Raw genomic sequence first — 12,542 nt, forward strand, 5'->3', positions numbered from 1 at the left:
AGAAAGGCTTGACCTTGCAACCTTTAGTCTTAGGCTTTAGGAAAATATCACATTTATCTGTGGATTCTCAAAGGCTCCGTGTATTAATTTAATATACAAAATGAAAGCAATTTGCCATAAACTGCCAGTGGCCTCATTTGTTACACTCGGGCCTATAGGGCCTCGAACCTCTGACCAGTCTTACACGGTCTGCAACACAGTACTTCACATTCCTACCTGTGGTTGAATAATATTCCATTACATTATTCTATTTTTACCTATTTGAACCTTTTCTTTATCCATTGAAGTCCATCAGTTGATGCACATTTGGGTTGTTTCCACCTTTGGCTATTTTGAAAAGTGCTTCAGTGAACATTTCGGTATGACACTTCATTTTAATCCTGTTTTCAGTTCTGTGGGTAAAGACCCAGGAGTGAAATTGCTGAGTCATATGGTAATTCTATATTTAACTTTCTTCCCTGTTTCTCATCTTCCCTAGTCTCCCTCTCTTGTTTTTTTTAATTCTCTCCTTGAATCTTCTACTTATTAACTCCATAAGCCTGTTTGTGCCTCAAATTTAAGGCCAGCATTATATCTCCTAAGGTAGTTCCTATTTAAGGAGCCTTGGTGGCACTGTAGAATGAGCACTGGACTGTTAACCACAAGTTCAGCAGTTCAAAGTCATCAGTCGCTCTGTTGGAGAATGCTAACGCTTTCGATAGCCTCAGAATCCCTACACAGAATCTGAATGGAGTAGATGGCAGTTTTGTTTCGCTTTTGTTATTTTGGTGGCACAGTAGTTACGCCCTCCTCTGCTAAATGAAAGCTTGGCAGTTCAAACCTACCATCAACTCCGCTGGAGAAAAAGGTTTATAGTCTTGGAAACCCTATGGGACCGTTCTACACTGTTGCTATGAATTGACTTCGATGATGCAGTGGGTTGGACTTTGGTTTTGGTTAATGACGGTATAATTAAAATGAAGACTTATAAAGTAGAGCAATGTCCTAATTAAATTACTGGGAACACACTTGATAACCCTGGGTTTACTTTTTACTCATTCAATGTTTGCAGACCCCTCATTCTGTTGGATCAGTCAAGGAAATCATTCAGATAACAGTGGAGGATATTTTAAATGGATGAGTTCAAGTTCACTGAGTGAAGAGGCTGGGCTGGGCAAGGGCAGTAGAAACAGCACATTCAAAGGCCTGGGGTTACGGAAGGGCTCAGGCATCTGGGAAATGCAGAGAGAATCAGTGAGGCAGGGGTGCAGTCTCTGTGGAAGTGAGGGACTGGATTTGAAGCCAACAGGGCTTGCTAGGATCAGGCTGCAAGGGACTCTCATGAAGGAGCCCACAGAGAATTTTACGCTATGACGGGATCTTGTGTTTTAAAGATCACGACCAGTGTCTGGTGGAAAGGGGCTGGTTAGGAGCTGCCACTCCAGCCCACCTGGCAGGCATGGTGAAGACAGAACCCAGGCTGGTGGCACTGCCAGGAAGCCTGCTGAAAGCGGTGGAACCCAAGGTCTAGGGATGCTTGCCAGATGGGAAAACATCATAGAGTAGAGGGGAGATGAAGGCTAAGGCGTCCTGTGGAGATCAGAGATGCCAGGGCAGTGGTAGCTGAGTACTAGCTACCTGGACTGAGGATGGAAAGGAGTCAGTGTTAGATTTCAAAGGTTCCCAGGACATCTGGTATGCAAAGATTTAGAGTTAGAAAACCAAAAGGCAAGAACACGGTCAGTATTTCTCAAGCTGGGGGAACTGAAGAAAACAAGCCTCGATTTTCATTATTGAAAGATTCACTGGGCAAATTATTGAATGATGCAGAATGCATCAAGAAAAGATGGAAGGAATACACAGAGTCATTGTACCAAAAGGAAATGGTTAATGTTTAACCATTTCAAGAGATACCATATGAACAAGAGCCAATGATACTCAGAGAGGAAGTCCAAAGTGCATTGAAAGAAGTGGCAAAGAACAAGGCACCAGGAATTGATGGAATAAAAATTGAAATCTTTCAGGAAAGTGAGGCAGCACAGGAGGCACTCACTCATCTCTGCCAAGAAATTTGGAAGACAACTATCTGCTCGACTGATTGGAAGAGATCAATATTTATGCCCATTCCAAAGAGAGGTGACCCAACAGAATGCGGAAATCATCGGACAATCTCTTTGATATCTCAAGCAAGTAAAGTTTAGCTAAAGGTAATACAGAAACGGCTGCAATCATATTGACAGAGAGCTTCCAGAGGTTCAAGCTGGATTCAGAAGAGGCCGTGGAACGAGAGATATCATTGCTGATGTCCAATGGACCCTGACTGAAAGCAGAGAATACCAGAAGGATGTTTGCCTGTGCTTTATTGACTACACAAAGGCTTTCGATTGTGTGGATCATGACAAGCTATAGACAACATTGAGAAGTATGAGTATTCCAGAACACTTAATTGTACTTCTGAGAAATCTGTACCTAGACCAAGAAGCAGTTGTTCGAACAGAACATGGGAACACTGAATGTTTTAAAATTGGGAAAGGTGTGAGACAGGGTTGTATTCTTTCACCATACTTATTCAAACTGTATGCTGAGCAAATAATATGAGAAGCTGGGTTCTATGAAGAAAAATGTGGTGTCAGGATTGGAGGAAGACTCATTAACAACCTGCGATACGCAGATGATACAACCTTGCTTGCTGCAAGTGAAGAGGACTTGAAACATTTACTTATGAAGATCAAAGAGCACAGCCTTCGATATAGATTACATCTCAATGTCAAGAAAACAAAAATCCACACCACTGGACCAATAAACAACATTCTTATCAATGGAGAAAAGATTGAAGTTGTCAAGGACTTCATTCTTCTTGGATCAACTATCAACACTCGCGGAAGCAGCAGTCAAGAGATCAGAAGACGTATTGCATTGGGCAAATCTGCTGCACAGGAACTTTTTAAAGTATTGAAGAGCAGAGATGTCAGTTTGAGGACTAAAGTGTGCCTGACCCAGGCCATTGTGTTTTCAATAGCCTCATATGGATGCGAAAGCTGGACAGTGAATAAGGAAGATCATAGAAGAATTGATGCCTTTGAGTTGTGGTGTTGGAGGAGAATACTGAAAGTGCCATGGACTGCCAAGAGAACCAATAGATCTGTTTTGGAAGAAGTGCAGCCAGAGTGCTCCTTGGAGGCCAAGATGGCTAAGCTTCGTGTCTCCTACTTTGGACATATTGTCCGGAGGAAACAGTCGCTGGAGAAGGATGTCATGCTGGGTAAGGTGGAGGGTCAGAGAAAAAGAGGAAGACCCCTAACGAGATGGATCAGCCAGGTGGCATCATTGATGGACTCGAGTGTGGCAGCGGTAGTGAGGTTGTCCCAGGATCGGACATTGTTTCGTTCTGCTGTGCATGGGGTCACTATGAGTCGGTTCCAACTTGATGGCACCTGACCACAACAACAGGACATCTGGACCCAAATGTCTGCTAGTGGGGGCCCTTAGGGTCGCAGCTAACACGTCACCCTAACTACCAGCAACCCAAGAGACGTTGGGAATACTGTTGAGTTGGTGAGCTGAATAATATTGATGATAATAATACTATTTTCCCATGTATACTACTTTAGGAGTCCTGGTGAGGTGCTATGGGTTAATGTGCTGGGCTACAAGGTCAGTTTGAACTACAAGGTCAGTGCTTCAAGCTCACCAGCCACTCCTCAGAAAACCCTATACAGGGTCGCTATGAGTCAAAACTGACTGGATGACACACAACAACAACAACTATGCTTAAAATTATTCAGCCCCCTTGACCCTGATAAATTGATAATTTTGCTATTTTAAATTAGTATTATTAATAACACCATGAGAAATCGCAGCAGGTCAACTGACTTGGCTAAAGTCACAATAAACAATAAATAAATCTTCTTCTAGTGTAATTTATTTTAATATACAAGGATGTTAGTACCCTTTTGACAACTTGTTTTCTGATCCTATAAATGTGGAGGAACATAAAGGATGTTCTTAAAGAAGTTCATAGTCTTGACTAAGAGATAGGATTCACCCAATGAAAGTAGCAAACAGTTGTAAGGAAGTATCTATTTATCTCCTCCTCACCCATCCACCGGCCTACCCACTGACTCAGCACTCACTCAACCAAGCACTCATACATGCATCTGTCCATCCAACCACCCATCAACCCATCTACCCATCCACTTATCTTCTCATCCACCAACGCATCTACCCATCTACCTACCCTGTCACCCACCAATCAACCCATCCACCCATCTACCCATTTAGTATTCATTATAATAATTATAAGGAGCCTTGATGGTGCTCTGGGCTAAGCACTGAGATTCTAACCATAAGGTCAGCACTTCAACCCACTAGCCTCTCTGCAGGAGAAAGATGAGGCTGTCTACTGCTGTAAAGATTAATCATCTTGGCTACGTAGTATATGGAGGGCCACCATGAGTTGGAACTGACTTGGTGGCAGTGGCTATAATAGTTATAAATTGGGCTGTCTAGTTTCTAAGTGGGTCCTCCTGACTCTGGCTGCATATTAGAATGAATCAGGCATTAAAAATACTGCTGCCCATACCTATCCCCAGAAATTCTGAGTTAATTGAGTAGAGGTAGGGGCTAGCCTTTGGTATTTTCTTTTAAAGTTAAACATGAGAGAGTGAAGACTGGAACATTCTATAAACACCAGAGCTGGGAGGGCCCTTAGAAGTTCTGGTAAAGCTAGGAAACTGAAGCCTGTTAATGGTGCACCCAGTTCTTAGTCTTCCTTTTCAGTTCAGGGTACCGTCTCCTGTCCCTTGCTGTTGGAGTTGGATAAAATGTCAAGAAGGAGGTCTGATATGAGCTGGGCTTTGAAGGATGAGTGGGCCTGGGATAGGTGGAAGGGAGGAGAAAAGGCATTTCAAATAGGAGTAACAGCATGGCCAACGATATGGAGTCAGAAATGAGGCTGGTGTCTTTGGAGATGGAAATCTTTTCCTTGAGTGGCACTCAGCTGCTAACTGAAAGGTTTGCTGTTCAGGTTCACTCAGAGGCACCTCAGAAGAAAGGCTTGTCTACTTACTTAAGAAAAATCAGCCATTGATACACCCTGGTGGTGGCAGTGGTGGTGTGTGGGAGAGTTGGTTCTGACCCATAGTGACCTTGTATAAGGTTTCTGAAGCTGTAAATCTTTATGGGAGTAGATAGCTTTGTCTTTCTCCCACAGAGCAGCTGGTAGACTTGAACTGCTGACTTTGCTCTTAGCAGCCCAATTTGTAACCCACTATGCTAACAGGGCTCCTTTGATAAACCTTATGGAGTAATAAAATTACAAAAGAAAAATATTTTTAAACCTTATGGAGCACAGTTGTGCTCTGACACACAAGGGTTTGTCGTAAGCCAGAATTGACTCAATGGCATTGACTTGGTTTTAAAAAATGCTTGGATTTTAATGTATAAAACAGTTTCCTAAGTGTCCATCTTTAGAACCTTGACTTTGGCCCCACACTTCTTTGTGAGGGAAATAACAATGACTGCTGGGTGGCTCCATCATCTCTTCTTCATAAATTCCCATTGAGTCAGCTATTCTGTAAAAGCAACTACCGGCTTCCATTGCCCCTGGTTGCAACCCCTCCTGAGAGCCCTGAGGGGTGATGAGCCTGCTGACTGGGAGGAAGTTTAAACACTTACTTTGCTCTGATTAAGAAGGGTAATGTCTCTCTTTGAGGAGCAGCGTGAATGCGTTAGTGGGATGATGGATGCTAGCCCCCCACCCACATCAATCTTACCTGCACGCCTTTGTTGCCTTCTCATGATGCATGTATGAGATAAATTCTCCAAATCTATTTTTGTGCCGTTGCCAGCAGCCTGCTGATGGAGTAAATAAGAGTTATGACCACCATAATGGCATCACTTATGAGGGTCTTAAAAAAAAAGCAAACATGTCCACACAGTCCTTATAAATCTATTATAAATGTGGGCCCACACTTCTAAGAAAGTTCCGCTAGACTACTCAGCACTTGCTCTCCCAGGAGTAGCAGAGTGGGCAAGTGCCAGAGAAGGTCATGGGGGATTGGTAAGACCATTGATCCCTTCCTTGTCACTTCCTCCCTATTCTGAGTTCTAAGCCCTGGTCAGCCAGAAGAGCCCAAGCCACAAAGTGCCTTGGAATCGGATCCAACTCATAGTGACCCCTGTATAGGGTTTCCAAGGAGCAGCTGGTGAGCTTAAACCACCAACCTTGCGGTTCAAACTGACTTTGCAGTCAGTGCATTAGCCCACAGAGCCACACCAGGAATCCAGATCAGCCAGGAGAGCCCAAGCCACTCAGAGCCACAGAGCCAAAGTCAAATCCTCTCATCCGGCGGGCTGGCTGGGAAGGTCCCTGGGTGTAAGGGTTGGCTTTAAATGCGCCAATACTCATATTTTCTGGGCTTTCATCCCACTTTGGGAAAGGGGGTCCTGGACCAGATAGGACTAGAGTGGGCCAGGTCTGAGTCACACCCTGGAAATCTCGAATCTGTGGCCTGAAGGTATAGAGGAAAACTCTTCACTCTGCTTCCCATCCCAGCCTCTTGAGAGAGAAAGGGTTCGTCTAGCATGGAGGAGGCAGCAAGACTCTGGCTTCCTCTCCCTACCCCATACTCATTTCCCAGCCAAAGAGAGACCTTAGCTTTCTCATCTACAAAATGGGAAAAAGAATACTGCTTGCTGTTAAGTGCCGTCAGTTGGTTTCAACTCATAGCAACCCTGTTAGGGTTTCTGAGGAGCAGCTGGGGATTTGAACAATCGACCTTGTGGTTAGCAGCCCTGTGCCCATCCTATAGCATCACACCTGGAACAAATGAACAATAAAATCATACTTGCCTTGTAGGGTTGTCATGAGCCCCACGTGAAATAATATAGGTGAAAGTACTTTGTGAGTTTTAACACCCTGTGGGGCATGGGGTCTGTTGTAACTATTGTCCCCCGGGGCTCATGTCTGTCAGGGAAAAATGCCTTCACCCTGCTCCTCTGAACCAAGGTCTGCAGTGATTCCCCTGGGGAGAGCTCTTAGTAAATGCTGCCAGGAAGGCTAATTATCTTTTAATGCAGGTGATTTCTCACCCCAAGCTAGGCTGTAAGCCCCCAGAGGGCGGAGCCTGCCTCTGAAATGACCCGGAAATCCCAGCTCCAGCCCCCAGCTGAGCCCCTACCCATGCTGACTAAGTGACATTACTCAGAATTTCCTGATAGTCAGGATGTCCACCCACATCCTCTGGGGCCCTTAATAACTCTCTGGTGGAATAATCTCTCAGTCTCTGAGCTGCTCCGACTCCCTAAAAATCTCTTCAAATATGTGGTGAAACTCAAGTGAGATTGTTCACTACAGATTAGTAAGTAAGCACAAGTAAGCCCATGCTTACCTTGCTTATTGTGTAATCTGCTCCTGCACATGGAAAACAATTCCCCCTAGCCACTGACTTTAGCTTTTCCAGAAAGTCAACAAACCTGTTAAAATGCAGCACAACCTACACCCTGTAAAGTATGCAAATGGCAGAACACATCCACGGGGCCCCAGTCCCCATTAAAAAAACATTGCGTCCCTTGCTGCAGCGCTTGGTTTGCTGATTCTAAATGTCAATAGTTCCCCCAGTGACAGCAGGCAGAAGGTTGGAAGGTTAGCAGTTTTAGGAAGCTAATTGCCATCGATAAATTAGAACTATGAACACATTGTCCTTTCTCCTTCAACACCTCTCCTCCCACCCTAGCCTTTTCCCTGCCCAGGGGCCCAAAGAGCCACACAGTTTAAACCCAGAATCAGAGGCTAGACTGATCATTTTCTGTGATGAGGCAGATAATGAGCTAAATTCCTCCTCGAAATAAGTGGGTCCTGGTAAGGTATGCCACCAGCCTTGGAAATAACAACCAATAGAAGGTGAGCAGGTGACTCTGGGTGAGGGCAGCTTCCCTTCAGTGCCCATTCTGGGCCCTCAGCACTTCTGTGGCAGTTCTCAACTGTTGCAGGAAAAAGTCCTTTTGAGGAGGGAGAGATTGGCTGAGGATCATTTAACCATGTTACTGTTGGTAAATGCTGTTGGATAAGTTCTGACCCATAGCTTCCCTGTATACGGTTTCTGAGGAGCTGTTGTTGTTGTTAGGTGCCATTGAGTTGATTCCGACCCGTAGTGACCCTGTATAGGGTTTCCAAGGAGCAGCTGGTGAGCTTGAACCACTGACCTTGCAGTTCAGACGACTTTGCAGTCTGACGCATTAGCCCACAGCGCCACACCAGGACTCCAGAGGAGCTGTTGGCAAGTTTGAAATGCAGACTTTATGGTTCAAAATGACCTTGTGGTCAAGTGCTTACCCTACAGCACCACATCAGGACAGCCTCAACTTCCAGGAATGTAAAATGGGGATGATGAGAACAAGTTCCTCACAAGGCTGCTGGGAGGTCTGAAGGGGATTGGCTGGAGAATGCTCATCACAGGGCCCCAGAAGTTTCCATCAGTGATAGCAACTAGGATTGTGACTATTCATTCCCATGCTGCCCAGAATTTATGATCTCCTTTGTGGGGCACATTAGCCACTTATGGACTCACCTGTCCAACTGGGACTCCAGGATGACCAGACCTTCCCACCCTGTTTGCTGTCCCTGCAGGGCATCCACCCACCAGCTTAAAAGAGTGGGCAAGAGGTTCATTTTACCAAATTACCAAGGCAGGCACGGGGTGTCAGCAGAACCAGCCCATAAGATGTTTCCATGCGTATCATTTCTCTCCATCGTCAGAGTTAACTGTGAGGCAGGCGTTCCTGTGGGAAGCAGGAACCTGAGGCTCAGAAACAGACTCGCTCACAGCCGCTAAGCCCAGCAGAGCCACAGGCTGCAAAGAGACATCACCTCTCCCTTATCACATGCAAATGGCTGTCTGTCCTTTTTTTTTTTTATTTAACCTCCCAGAGAAGGGTACCTTCTAGGCCTCCCCTTGGTAACTGTGCAGGGTTTGGAAGCTAAGAAAGAGCCACACCACAGCAAGCAACTTCTTGGGCCCTCTGATCCCTGTTCCTGCTGGATTTCTCGAGCAGGCAGGAAAACCAGTAGTCCTTCCAGGGCACTTGCTTCATGTCTCCTCAGGCTCTAATCATCACCCCATGGACCCAACATGGCCTTTCTACTTCATGTGACACTACCCACCTGTGGAAGACATTCATCCCGGGGGACTTCTTGCTTAGGGCAACCCCAGCTGGCAGCTTGTGTGAGCTGTTCTGCAAAGATTCCTCTGGGCTTACCAGGTTCCTGCCTGCTCTCAGTTCCTTTTGTTCTTGCCTTTCTAAACAGCTTCACTGGTTTGGATGGAGGATGTGGACCAAGAAAAAGAGGTCCAAAATAGAAAGGACATGAACAGAGCTGAAGAAGGTGTCTATTAAAGATGCCTGGCATTATTCTTTATGTAATGAAGCAGTCCATCAGAGGCTGTAAGAAAGAAAGCTATAGAGTAAGCATTAGTTAACCCTGGTGTTAGGTATAGAGTCCTGGTGTGGCACTGTAGGTAAGTACTAGACTTTTCAAGGTTGTTAGTTAAAATCCACTAGCCACTTCTTGGAAACCCAATACAGGATTGGCCTGAATCAGAACTCAGTGGTACTTAGCAACAACAAGGCTAGGTGCAGGAAAACATACACATACAAGGAGGCTTCAAAAAATTCTTGGCAAAAATTTCATTTTCTTTGAATTTCATTTTTCCCACTAACTTTTTGAAGCTCCCTAATATTTCATTTGATCTTCAAAACAAACCTATAAGGTGAGTAGAAACACTCCCATTTGGCAGATGAGGGAACCAAACTCAGAGAAGGTAAATAACTTGCCCAACTAGCAAATGGAGAATAAATGGACTCAGAGATATTCCGTAACTGACCCAAGGTCACATCGCCAATAAGATACAAAGCTGGGATTCCAGTTCAGTTCTGTTGAAAACGAATCCATGCTCTTTTCGCTCTACCATGATAAAAATAGCTGCACAACAGTTTTTTTAATGTTTGTAAAAAAAAAATACAAAAACACAGGCATTTGGGAAGGACCCGGGTTCCTCATCTGTGAGTAAGGTTTTCACCCTGTGCCTTCTGTGAGGGGCACAGGGTCAGCACAACACCCTATGTGGCTCCGACTTTAACCCAACATTTTTGAAATACTGAACTGAGTCCAGTGTGTTTCCCAGCAGGTACAGAAACCCCCATTTGTTGATTTAGTGCTGTCTTTGTTCTCTGGAGCTGCTGTAACAGAAATACCACAATTGGATGGTTCTAACCAACAGAAATTGATTCCCTCTCAGTTCAGGAGGCTAGAAGTCTAAATTCAGAGCGCCGGCTCTAACGGAAGCCTTTTTCTTTCTTTGTCAGCTCTGGGCAAAGTCCTTGTCTACTTTCAGCATCTATAGGCCCAGAATTCCTTGGAAATCTCCCTGCTTCTGAGTATCAATCTGCCCCTGGATCTAGGAGCTTCAGAGTGCAAGGACTTCAGGTCAAAAGGGTACAGTCCTCTGCTAGCTCTTTGTTGGGGGGTGTAGATTCCCCTGAGTACTGCTCGCTTGTTTTATCTCTTTTATATCTCAAAAGAGGTTGACTCAAGAGGCAACCTAATCCTGTAGATGGCATCCAGAAGTGAAGATTTACGACCCCTAGCATAATTATATCAGATCAGGGCTGATCACATCAGATCCTATCATGGCATGTGATTACATCATTAAATAACTGCCACATTACATCATTATATAACTATCAAACCACCAAGAATCATGGCCCAGCCAAATTGACCCATATTTGGGGGTGGGGAGGACAATTCAATTCATGACAAGTATATTTACTGATGACATCGTTTTCTAAAAGGGCAGCGTACGGGGGAAGAAGATCCTCCTTGCCCCCGGCCCCTCTACTCCTGGCAGGTGATGGTGGGGAGTGGGATATGGAAGCTAACTAGCTGATTGCACATATATGAACTCCAGTCACAGTTGACCAGACAGAGGAGAGGGAAAGGTGTTGATGGCAGCAGGAACCATGTGGGCAAAGATATGGAGGAAAACAAATGCCTAATGTATGTGTTGGCAAAGACAGACTAGGCAGGGAGGGAGGGTGAGGAGCTGCCCATTAGCATTTCTTTTCTTTGCGGCTCCAGAATTTTTCTTCAGAAGTGGGTGTGGTGTACACAACACAGGAACAAATCCCTTAAGAACAAAGCAAACGAGGGATCTCCTGAGATCCCAGCACTCAAACTAAAGCCTGTGCGAGCTACCTTAGCCAAGAGCAGAGGCCTCACTCACCGCAGCTGCTGATAATCACAGGAGGCCGAGCACTCATTGTCCAAAGCATCCAGCGATACTCCCAGATCTGCTGTCCCTTCAGCTTCAGCTAAACTCCAGAAAAAGCCTAACCTCCAAGTCCACTTCAGATGGACCTTGGAACCCCAGGCTGACTGCCCACTCTTCTGGGAAGGGAGCTCCCTGTAACAGGCACGCAACTTCTTCTGTCAGATCAGGAACATCCACAAATTACTGGGTTGTTTGGATATTTGGTTATTTGGGATAGTGTGTGTGTGTTGAGGGATGGGGGGTACGTACCGAGCTGGAAGGAAGGGAAAGAAAGAGTGAAGGGACAATTCCCTATCTCTTACTCGCTGTGTGACCTGGAGGAGATCACTTTGCCTCTCTGAGTCTCAACTGCCCCAACTGTAAAGTGAGGTAACAACAGTCTTTTTTTTTTTAAGGTTTTTATTGTGGATTGAGTGAAAGTTTACAGGGCACATCATCAGTTTCACATTCAACCATTCATATGACTTGTTTCATTACATTGATTATAATCCCCTCCATACATCATCAGTTAACAGTGTTTCTCTCTATCTTCTTTTTTTTTGGGGGGGGGGGAACTTTGCCTTTTTGGAATTTACAGTCTTGGCTTTTAGGGAAGGTTTTTACATTTATCTGTGGATATCCAGGGTTCATGTATGTGATTACTAACAAGCAGAACTGAATAATCAGATGAGGGACATTTTGCTATGTCTGCTAGGTGGCTAAAGTCTGATCCTCAGAGCCTATGGTTTGACAACAGTCATTTGTAGGCTGGGTTGTGATGGAGCACAATTGAGGTAGTAACGGCAGAGAAAGTACTTTACAAACTGGAAACTGCTGTGCCTGCATGAAGCACTGCTATTGTAACAGAACAAGGGTGTGCATGTGCCCAAATCAGACCCCTTCTTCTCTGCTTTGGTCAGAGGTGACTCCCGCTGGCAGGGATGAATCACCTGGCTCTGTCTGGCTGGGAGATGTGGTAGAGCACATGGTCTGTTGGGTGGGCATTAACATCTCTGTACAGATGGCCACGCTGAGGTGCCGAGCCAAGTGGCCCAGAACCAGAGGAAGCTGGTGTAGAGGACATTCCAGGGCACAATAGAGGAAGGTGACATTTGAGGGGCATACCTGGAAGGGGATACACATGCCCCTCAGGCTCCGCCTTCATCCCTCTCCTGCCCAAGCCTGCCATCTTCTGACACAGAGTCCTTAATCAAAAACTGTCGAGGACCGGCCTGACACGAGTGTTTGGTTCAC

The 12,542-nt window shown here is 45.4% G+C and overlaps 1 protein-coding gene across 1 annotated transcript in view; it reads left to right on the plus strand.

The window, feature by feature from the left end:
- The window catches only part of MEGF11 (multiple EGF-like-domains 11), a 331,130-nt gene that overhangs the window by 126,557 nt on the left and 192,031 nt on the right, over positions 1-12,542 (plus strand). The gene's annotated exons all lie outside the window — the stretch shown is intronic.

This window comes from Chrysochloris asiatica, unplaced genomic scaffold (assembly GCF_000296735.1).
Source record: "Chrysochloris asiatica unplaced genomic scaffold, ChrAsi1.0 scaffold00004, whole genome shotgun sequence".
NCBI classification, from domain to species: Eukaryota; Metazoa; Chordata; class Mammalia; order Afrosoricida; family Chrysochloridae; genus Chrysochloris; species Chrysochloris asiatica.